The 8,989-nt window shown below is 39.8% G+C and overlaps 1 long non-coding RNA gene across 1 annotated transcript; it reads right to left on the bottom strand.

The window, feature by feature from the left end:
- Positions 1 to 417: 417 nt before the first annotated feature.
- LOC132398922 (uncharacterized) lies at positions 418 to 1,622 on the bottom strand. The gene is made up of 3 exons (XR_009513846.1): positions 1,603 to 1,622; positions 1,470 to 1,502; positions 418 to 591 (listed from the first exon to the last, which is right to left on the bottom strand). It is a non-coding gene; the product is annotated as an uncharacterized LOC132398922 (long non-coding RNA).
- Between the last annotated feature and the right edge of the window lie 7,367 nt (positions 1,623 to 8,989).

The raw sequence follows: 8,989 nt of genomic DNA, 5'->3' as shown, positions 1-8,989 counted from the left end.
CACTAAATTTCACAACACTTAGGAAACTTGAAATAGTTTGCTAATGTATCTCGGCAGTGGGTAGTCATTCAAAATGAAAAAAAATCGTAGATTGCTCAATGCTCACATCGTAAGTTTCTCTCAATATATTTAACCCGTTTTATGTTTATATCCTCATTAATACTGCAACTTTAACCTGCACCATGAATTATCATAGCAAATTAAACAAAAAGGATATTTTTCATTTTGCTCGTACATGTTGTTCATTTCCTCATTGTTGCATGGAGATAAAGAACATACTGACAGTTTACCTTGTTATTTTAATTAATGTATGTGACTTTAAATCACAAAAATGTACATTTGTCACAGTAATAAAACAGCAACCTTTATTGCTAATTCATTTCCACTCAGTCTGAAAATAATCTGGCCATTCTTAAAGGTTTTACTCTTAATGGATGTAACATAGTAGAGAGGGATTCTGGAAGTGGATGTTGGTTATTTAGACCAAATAAGAAAGTTCCAGAAAACAAATTATTTTATAGTCGTTGTAGAATTTGTCTAAAGGCAAGCAAGGACAGATGATAAATGCCAACCTTCCCAGCAATATCCATGCTGTATGAACAAATATAGAAAGAAAAATTGAATAGTTAACAATATTTTAAACCAAGCACCTCTATAATAATCTCCAGAATTCTGGTTTTGCAAATATCCACAGCATAATTATCAGATGTTCCAAAGTTTGACAATTTGACAATATTTGGAGCTTAAGTTTAATTAAAATTATCATTATGACTAAAAGAAAATGTGCTAATGACTTTAATTAATCTTTCATAATGTTAAAACTGCATGATATTTTTATTGAAAATAGTTTAATTTTAATTATTATTTATAAAAGTTTGTTAAGGAATCTTATGAGATTTCTGCTGTATAACGAGAGCAATTTTACTGGATATTTCAGTTAAGAGAACAAGTGCTTTTTCTCACACGTCGGTTGTTGTCATGATGCCTGACAACTCTGATTCACATTATCTTCTTTTTAGCCTGAATTGTAAATTAAATAGGTATTTGTGAAACAGACACAGAATCCTAGAGGAACACAAGTCAGGCAGCATCTATCGAGCGGAATAAGCAGTTGAAATTTCAGGCCAAGACCTTTCATCAGATTTGGAAAGGAAAAGTGCAGAAGCTGAAAACTTTTAGGATGCTCTGCTCCAAGATTATTTTTTGCATCACCCAGTTGTCCGAGACATTTTTAAAACTTCCCAGAATAATTTTATGGAATGAAGAACCTTTGGTAGCTTTCTGCTCAGAGGCATTTTAATCAAAGAAAGACTAAATTTAATAAATGAAAATTAATCAAATAATGTCTGCTATTCTGTATTTGTATTACATAGCTTTCAATTGCTCGCAATTTTGATTTTCTTGCATTTAAAATTTATAATTAGAATAAGCATTAGCAAATCTAGACAACATATACAAATTCATCTTACCTGTTTACCTGTGACTGTTAGAAGCTCAGGTACCTTGAAAGAAGCAATGGAAAGATACTTAGAGGGCCTTGCAAAATCTACATAACAACCTTTCTAAAAGTGTGAAGTAAGTACTATCGTAAAATGTGCACACCAGGATGTCCTTTGCTTTATGTCTCCAAAAGGCCTATTTGCTTTGAACTGGCTACTATATACCATCACACTGTAAGCTCATTTCCTGTTTATCAATTGTACTCTGGTTTGTGGTCAATTTTCCATTACACCTAAGGAGACTTGATAGTTCATTTTTGACTATTTAATGTAATTAACAAATTACATGCTTTTCATGGTGAAGGATTAGGGTGCCGTGCTGATGAGTCAAAGAAACAGAAAACCCCAGCAGCCCTAAAGCATTTGCAAGCAAAACTGATATTTTAGAAGCATAAGATAGGGCAACAATACCTAGTATGGCTGTCTCGTGGAGCTATCTTTTCATGACTAATAATTGTTTATTGCATGTATTTTCCACATTTATTGATGAGAAAAAAAATCCAGTTTACTCACCATGTGCAAGGCTTTGCATTATCTTGCACTATAGTGAAGTTCATATTAAATTGAAGACTTTCTGTACCATCATCGCATCTGACATAAAACCTGACAGTTTTAATTTAAATTAGTTGTGCTAGCTGTGTCGAGTCAATAATTTATCTTAGATAGGAATAAATGTACACATGCTGCAATAATGGAAACTGATCACAGATATTGCTAGTTTCCATGTTGTGAACTGAACCACAGCATCCTTCCTGTCGTTACTCTGAATAAAATCTTCAACGTTTTGAAGTGAAATATATTAAACTAAGAATATTCAAAGGTGAGCCTATCTGAAATAATTAAGTTTCTCAGTCATGCAGTGACTTTTCCAAGTGCAAATATTTCAAGTTAAACACAGTGCATACTGTTGCTTTACCTTAGGATGGATTATTGTACTCTTAACATAAGGACTGACCCATCTGAGTTTAATCATCTGCAATTATACATTTTGTTTAATGGTGATGCACAAGTAATAAGGAACACCATAAGCCAATATTAAAAATGTTTCGCTGCATCCTCTAGATCATAAGGGTTTATTGTGAATTCAAATCATTAGACTTGCCGGATATGGTTTTTGGAAAATTGAACCACTTGTGACAATAGCCACAGGCTCCCCGACACCACAGAATGAGTTGGTTATATTGGCTGCAGACTAAATTTGGGTTTGCTGACACCACTTTGAGCCGTGTGTATTGGCTGCAACACTGGGGCTGTTCTTTCCATAAGTTCTTTTGGCCTGATGTGTATTCTATTTATAAACGTCTGTGAGCTGATGAGCAAGTGAGAGCAGGTCTTTCGTATCCTGACTCCAAATACTTGATTGCTAGTCGGGGCCATATTCATGGCAAGCCACAGTAAATCAGGTAAATCTGGATCAAGTGAGCCTTATTTAAGTGATGGGTCTTGGCAAACTCTGTAAGAAGTAGATTGGATCATTGAAGTCTGTGTCCAAATCTGAGAAGTTTTCCAAGTCCGGCTGACTGTTGTTCTAACTGCAGGATCAGCTTGTAACAAAGATGCACGTTCCTGCTGCTGGGATATATACCATATCAACACCGATATTAGGCATTTCATATGTAAACTACCAACTCTGCTGAGTGCTCTCTGAAGCTCTGGTGTTGGAGTTAGAAATGCTCTAAAAGAATTCCCATTCTGTCCTACTTCCTTTTCCTTTGAGTTTCCACTGATCTGCTTCAGGAAAAATGAAGCAAACTCCTCTTAGCATATGATAGGTGGCAGCAGCCCCATCCAGCTGGTTGTTCCTTTTTGCACGTGAGTGCAGGGTTTGAACTACAGTGATTCTTTCAGGTATGGGGTAGGGAGAGGAAGATGATAGTGAAGCCATAATCATTAGCACAATATCAAGAATATTTAATTTTCCTCATTCCAGAGTCCAAGGGTAATTCACAGTTCATATGCATACGGAACACCTCACATAGGAAAACATGCTAAAGCATTATCAGGCATCTTACATTAAGCTACAGGAGATGCTAGGAAGGATTAAAAAAAACGGGTGATGAGAAATGTTATGATGTGCATTAAAGGAGGAGTTAAAAATAAAGAAGCAGATAGGTTTAGGATTGTTCTGAACCCTAAGCGTGAATTTTTAAAACTAAAGTATTTGTGGACTCGTGTTAAAATTTAGGCTGATAAGCACAAGAATTGTAGGCGACTGGGATCTGGTTCCTGAGAGTATAACGTTGGAAAGTTTGAATGCATTAAAGTTTATGGAAGGCAGATATGGGTATCCAGCCAGAATTGCAGTAGAATGCATAACAGATATATTTAAAGATTTCAGTGAATGCCAGACACTATCCGGTGCCTTTTGTTTGGGACCACATTTTCTCTACAAATTCCATTTTGTATGAATGCTAATGAGCCACCAAATTTGATCAAGCTTTCAAAGGAAAAAAACTTTATTTTTGATCCTGCTTACTGGATCCACGATGCTTTCAGAAGAGTCTTATATTTGTGTGATAATATATTCAAGTTATGCTTGGGAGTTATACATTTATATCTGCTGCAAAGTGTACCCGAAGGAAAAGCCAAGAGATGCATCTGTATCTTTAATAACAGGATGAACTGCCATTGCAAGTCTGCCCATAACTACTTTAGTTGTAAGCCCAGCAAATAAAAAACCTTTCTGGCTTAAGGGGTCAAGTGCTACCATTCACCATGAGCCCTGTGAGGTACGGGTATAAATACAGTGAGTTTTGGCAGAATTTTTGTCTGAGGGTTGGGGAAGAGAGAGTTGGTGGCCGAAAGTCTAATCAGTGACAAAAGGTTGGAGCAGGCTACATGGAAATCAATGACTCTGGTTTAAAAAAAACAAATGGAGTCCAGCGACTGGAGTAAAGAGTGCTCTGTGTCTGAGGTTTGAGTGGCTAGCTGCAAACTGGGGCTTTTGAGGGGGATGGGCATCACTGCCTGGATTCTGAGTTTGAAGCATTGTGGGAGAAGAGTGCACTTACTCAGAGATCGGGACCCTGGGAAAATTGGCAGGTTCGAGGAGCTTGTTTCTTTGGGTGGAGTGGGCATCTCTGTGCAGGTTTGCTTCTGGAATCTTGACAAGAAGTTATGGAGGGAGAAACGGTTAGCATACTGGGAGATGGGGCATAAAGTTGATTTAAAAAATGCATTAATGGACTTCCATGACCCCAGTAATCAGCACCATGTTGGGACTATAACAGATATCATTATGATATAACTTCCTAGACTGCATAGAGCAGTGGATGGGAAATTGGTTAGTCTGTAAATCATATCAATGGTTCAATAATTCCGTGTAGTATCAGAGAATGTACACAATACACAACCTGAAATTCTTGCTCTTCACAGACATCCACAAAGAGTATCGCAAAGAATGAATGGCAGTTAAAAAACATTTGTACACCAAAGCCCCTTCTCCCCCCCCATGCACAAGTAGCAGCAAAGCATCTAGCCCCACTTATTTCAGCAAAAAGCACCAGCACCCACCACCCACCACCCACCAAGCAAGTAATATCAAATCCCCCCACCCCCAAGAGGGATCTGCAGTACAACAAAAACTAATTGTTCACCTGACCAATTTGCCATGCCTCCACCTCCTCCCCCCTCCCCCCTAATAAAAGGGCAGAAAGAGGGGAAATAAACAAAAACAAAACTGGCTGATTTACGACAGTAAAGTCTGCTGCGATGATTTTTCCAGTCATCCACCTTGAGGATCACCAGCAAACTCTCCCACCGAGAATGAAGCGAGAGAGTGCATTTCGCCGAGTACAGAGACCGCCAGCAGCTGATCAACAGTTCCCAATATTCTGTTTTTTCCTGTGGCACCAGCATAGAATCGGCTCGTCCACAGGGCCACAAAGCCTCAGGACCCCATAGGCAATGAACCCCTTGGGACGTTGAAAAACGGCTGGTTGGTGAGCCTTGACAGGAGGAACCATCACCGTAAAGAACCACAGTTTGAGTGTAGCCAGAACCCCTCCAGCTTGAAAAAGGGGGAAAAAATGCAAGATTAAATGTATAAGTTGAGCTGTGTCCGCAGATGAGCTCGAAGAAGCTGCTTTCTCACACCATCGTAGCTTCTGTGATTCACAATCAGGAATGAATTTCACACAGAAATGGTTGCAATTGTTCTCCCTGATTTTTTCCCCCAGGGCATTTCTGAATTTCTGAGGAATATGTGGCCCAATTATCAAATCTGAATAACAGCAAAGTAGACAATCAGATTTTCATGTGTGTAACTTCAATATAAATGGGGAAACAAGCAAACACAGATGTACTGGGGATAATTCAGGTGCAAATTAAGTGAAGGCCTCCAACTCTTAGCCATCAATACTCAACTCTGGATTTGGCTATTTCAGCAGGTTCCCGGATCACTTCTCATTTCCCACCATACATAACTGGAAAGTTTCACTACTTTGTGAGTTCTCAACACCCACAGTCTGTCACACACCCTCTGTGTACATTGGCTTAAATTTTAATCATTCCCCTAACAGTCCCAAAGCATGTCCCCAAATATTTCTGACATTTAACTTATGAGAATAGGTGGAGCGATCCAGGGCTTTTCTCTTTGAAATGACAAAGGATGAGAGGTGACTTGATAGAAATGCACAGGATATAAGAGATGTAGATCAAGTGGATAGCCAGAGTTTTTCCCAGGCAAAAATGGCTAATACCAGGGAGCATAAAGCTAAGGTGATTGAAGGAAAGTATGGAGAGATGTCAGAGGCCTTTTTTTTTTTTACACACACAATGAATGATGGGTCTGCAGAACGCTTTACCAAGGGTGGTGGTAGAGGCAGATACATTGGAGGAATTTAAGAAATTCTTAGACAAGCACCTAGATGTTAGAAAAATGGAGGGTTATGTAGGAAGGAGGAGTTAAATTGATCCTAGACTGGCTTAAAAGGTCAGCACAACTTCGTGGGCCAAAGGCCCTGTATTGTGCTGTAATGTTCTGTGTTACTTGTTCGATGACTCTGTCATTTATACTTAGGTTGCATGCTTTGAATTTCTGCCTGCTTCTCTTGCTCTTGGGGGTATTTCTGGCAAATTCACATCAGCCATCCCTCTCCTCCCCACTTCAACTTTCCTGGAGTTTCCTGGATACAATAAACCAGAATGGAATGAGCCAAACCAGAATTTGTGTGAGTCCAAAGACAACATTTATGCCAGAATAAAAATATCCTGTACCAATCTTCACAGAAGACAAAAATACACCATCTTGTCTCATCAAAGAGTATATTCCACATTTCTTGCATGATATATCAAACATTTAAATATATATATTGGACAAGTTCCGTACTTCTGCAGCAAATGGGTAAGACCATAAGACATAGAATTGGGCCATTTAGCCCATCAAGTCTTCTCCACCATTCCAACATGGCTGATTTATTATCCCTGTCAAACCTGTTCTCCTGAGTTCTCCTGAAACACGTTTAAAAATCAAGAACCTATCAACCTCCACAAAAAAGTGAAAATCTGCAGATGCTGGAAATCCAGGCAACACACACAAAATGCTGGAGGAACTCAGCAGGCCGGGCAACGTCTATGGGGGAAAAAGTACAGTCGACATTTTAGGCCGAGACCTCGCGGCAGGACTTCAGAGGAAAAGATGAGTAGATTTAAAAGGCAGAGAAGGGGGAGAGAGAAAACCACAAAGTAATAGGTGAAACTGGGAGAGGGAGGGATGAAGTAAAGATCTGGGAAGTTGATTGATGAAAGAGATAAAGGGCTGGAGGAGGGGGATTCTGATAGGAGAGGACAGAAGGCCATGGAAGAATGAAAAGCAGAGAGGAGCACCAGCAGGAGGTGATGGTCAAGCGAGGAGATAAGCTGAATGTGGATAAGAAACGTGGATGGGGAATGGTGAAGGGAGGGGTCATTACCAGACGTTCGAGAAATCAATATCCATGTCATCAGGTTGGCGGCTACCCAGGGCTGGAGAAGGGGGGAGTCTGATAGGAGAGGAAAGAAAGCCAGCCTCCTTTTAGAACCATTCAGGGCCCTAAACTGTCCTTCCAGATAAGGCAACATTTCACCTGTGAGTCTTCTGGGGTCATGTACTGTGCCTGGTGCTCCTGGTGTGGCCTCCAGTATATCCGTGAGACCCTACATAGATTGGGAAACTGCTTTGCCAAGCACCTACACTCCACCTGTGAGAAGAAGGATCTCCCAGTGGCCACCCATTTTAAGTCTGCTTCCCATTCCCATCCCAATATTTCAATCCATGGCCTCCCCTACTGTCGTGATGAAGTCACACTCAGGTTGAAGGGACAACACCTTATATTCCCTCTGGGTATCCCCCAGCCTGATGGCATGAACATCAATTTCTCGAACTTCCAGTAATGGCCGCCTCCCTTCACTATTCCTCATTTCCTTTTCTCTCTATCTTTTATCTCCTTGCCTGCTCATCGCCTCCTGCTGGTGCTCCTCCACCTTTTCTTTCTCCATGCCTTCTGTCCTTTCCTCTCAGACTCCCCTTCGCCAGCCCTATATCTCTTTCACCAATCAACTTCCCGGGTCTTTACTTCATTTCCACCCCCCCCACCTTCCTGGTTTCACCTATCACCTTGGGTTTCTCTCTCCTCTCCCCCACCTTTTAACTCTACACCTCATCTTTTTTTCTTCAGTCCTGCGAAGGGTCTCAGAAATGTTGACTTTTTTTTCCATTGATGCTGCCTGGCCTGCTAAGTTCCTCCAGCATTTTGTGTGTGTTGCTTGGATTTCCAGCATCTGCAGATTTTCTCTTGTTTATATTTCTTAATAATTCAGGTCCTTCTCCAATAAAAACTGGCTCATTACATTAAAGTTCCTCCAGCATTTTGTGTGTGTTGCACCTATCAGCCTCCAATTTAAATAAACCCAATGACTTGGCTTCCCTACAGCAATGAATTCCACAGATACACCATCCTCTGGCTAAAGAAATAAGAACCAATGTTAAACCATCTTTATCTTGCTTGAGGTTTTTTTTTAAAAAAACATGTCCAATTGATTCAGTGACTTTATCCTGATCACCATCCATTAGCCTTGATGATGGAATATGATTATACTGATTCTAGTCTTAAGTATTATTGGACTCAGTAAACTATTATTGGCTATATGATGTAAGTTGTGGGGAACACCTGAGGCTTATAATACTGTCATGTGTTTGGAGCTTCACCCAGATATGAGTTAACTAGTGTTAGTAATTAACAATGTCAAGACAATAGAAAAGGAGTTAAATATGGATTAGGTCCAGTATAATACAGCTGCTTTGCAAATGCCAATGGAAAGACGAGGCACAAGGGAAGCATTTAGTCCAGGTAGTTCTTTATTTTTAAAAAAAACTAACTTGAGAAGGCAGTCATCGGCAAATTGAATTTTTGGAGTTGCTGCAAACATTACTTTGGATGCAACTCACTAAAATACCTAGCCATCTGTTTCTCAGCACATCAGAACCTCTGCAGCAGATTTAAACATGTAAC

The sequence above is a fragment of the Hypanus sabinus genome, chromosome 9, assembly GCF_030144855.1.
Source record: "Hypanus sabinus isolate sHypSab1 chromosome 9, sHypSab1.hap1, whole genome shotgun sequence".
Taxonomy (NCBI): Eukaryota; Metazoa; Chordata; class Chondrichthyes; order Myliobatiformes; family Dasyatidae; genus Hypanus; species Hypanus sabinus.
The sequence above is the reverse complement of the archived record's forward strand: the minus strand, read 5'-3'. Positions and strand labels throughout refer to the sequence as shown.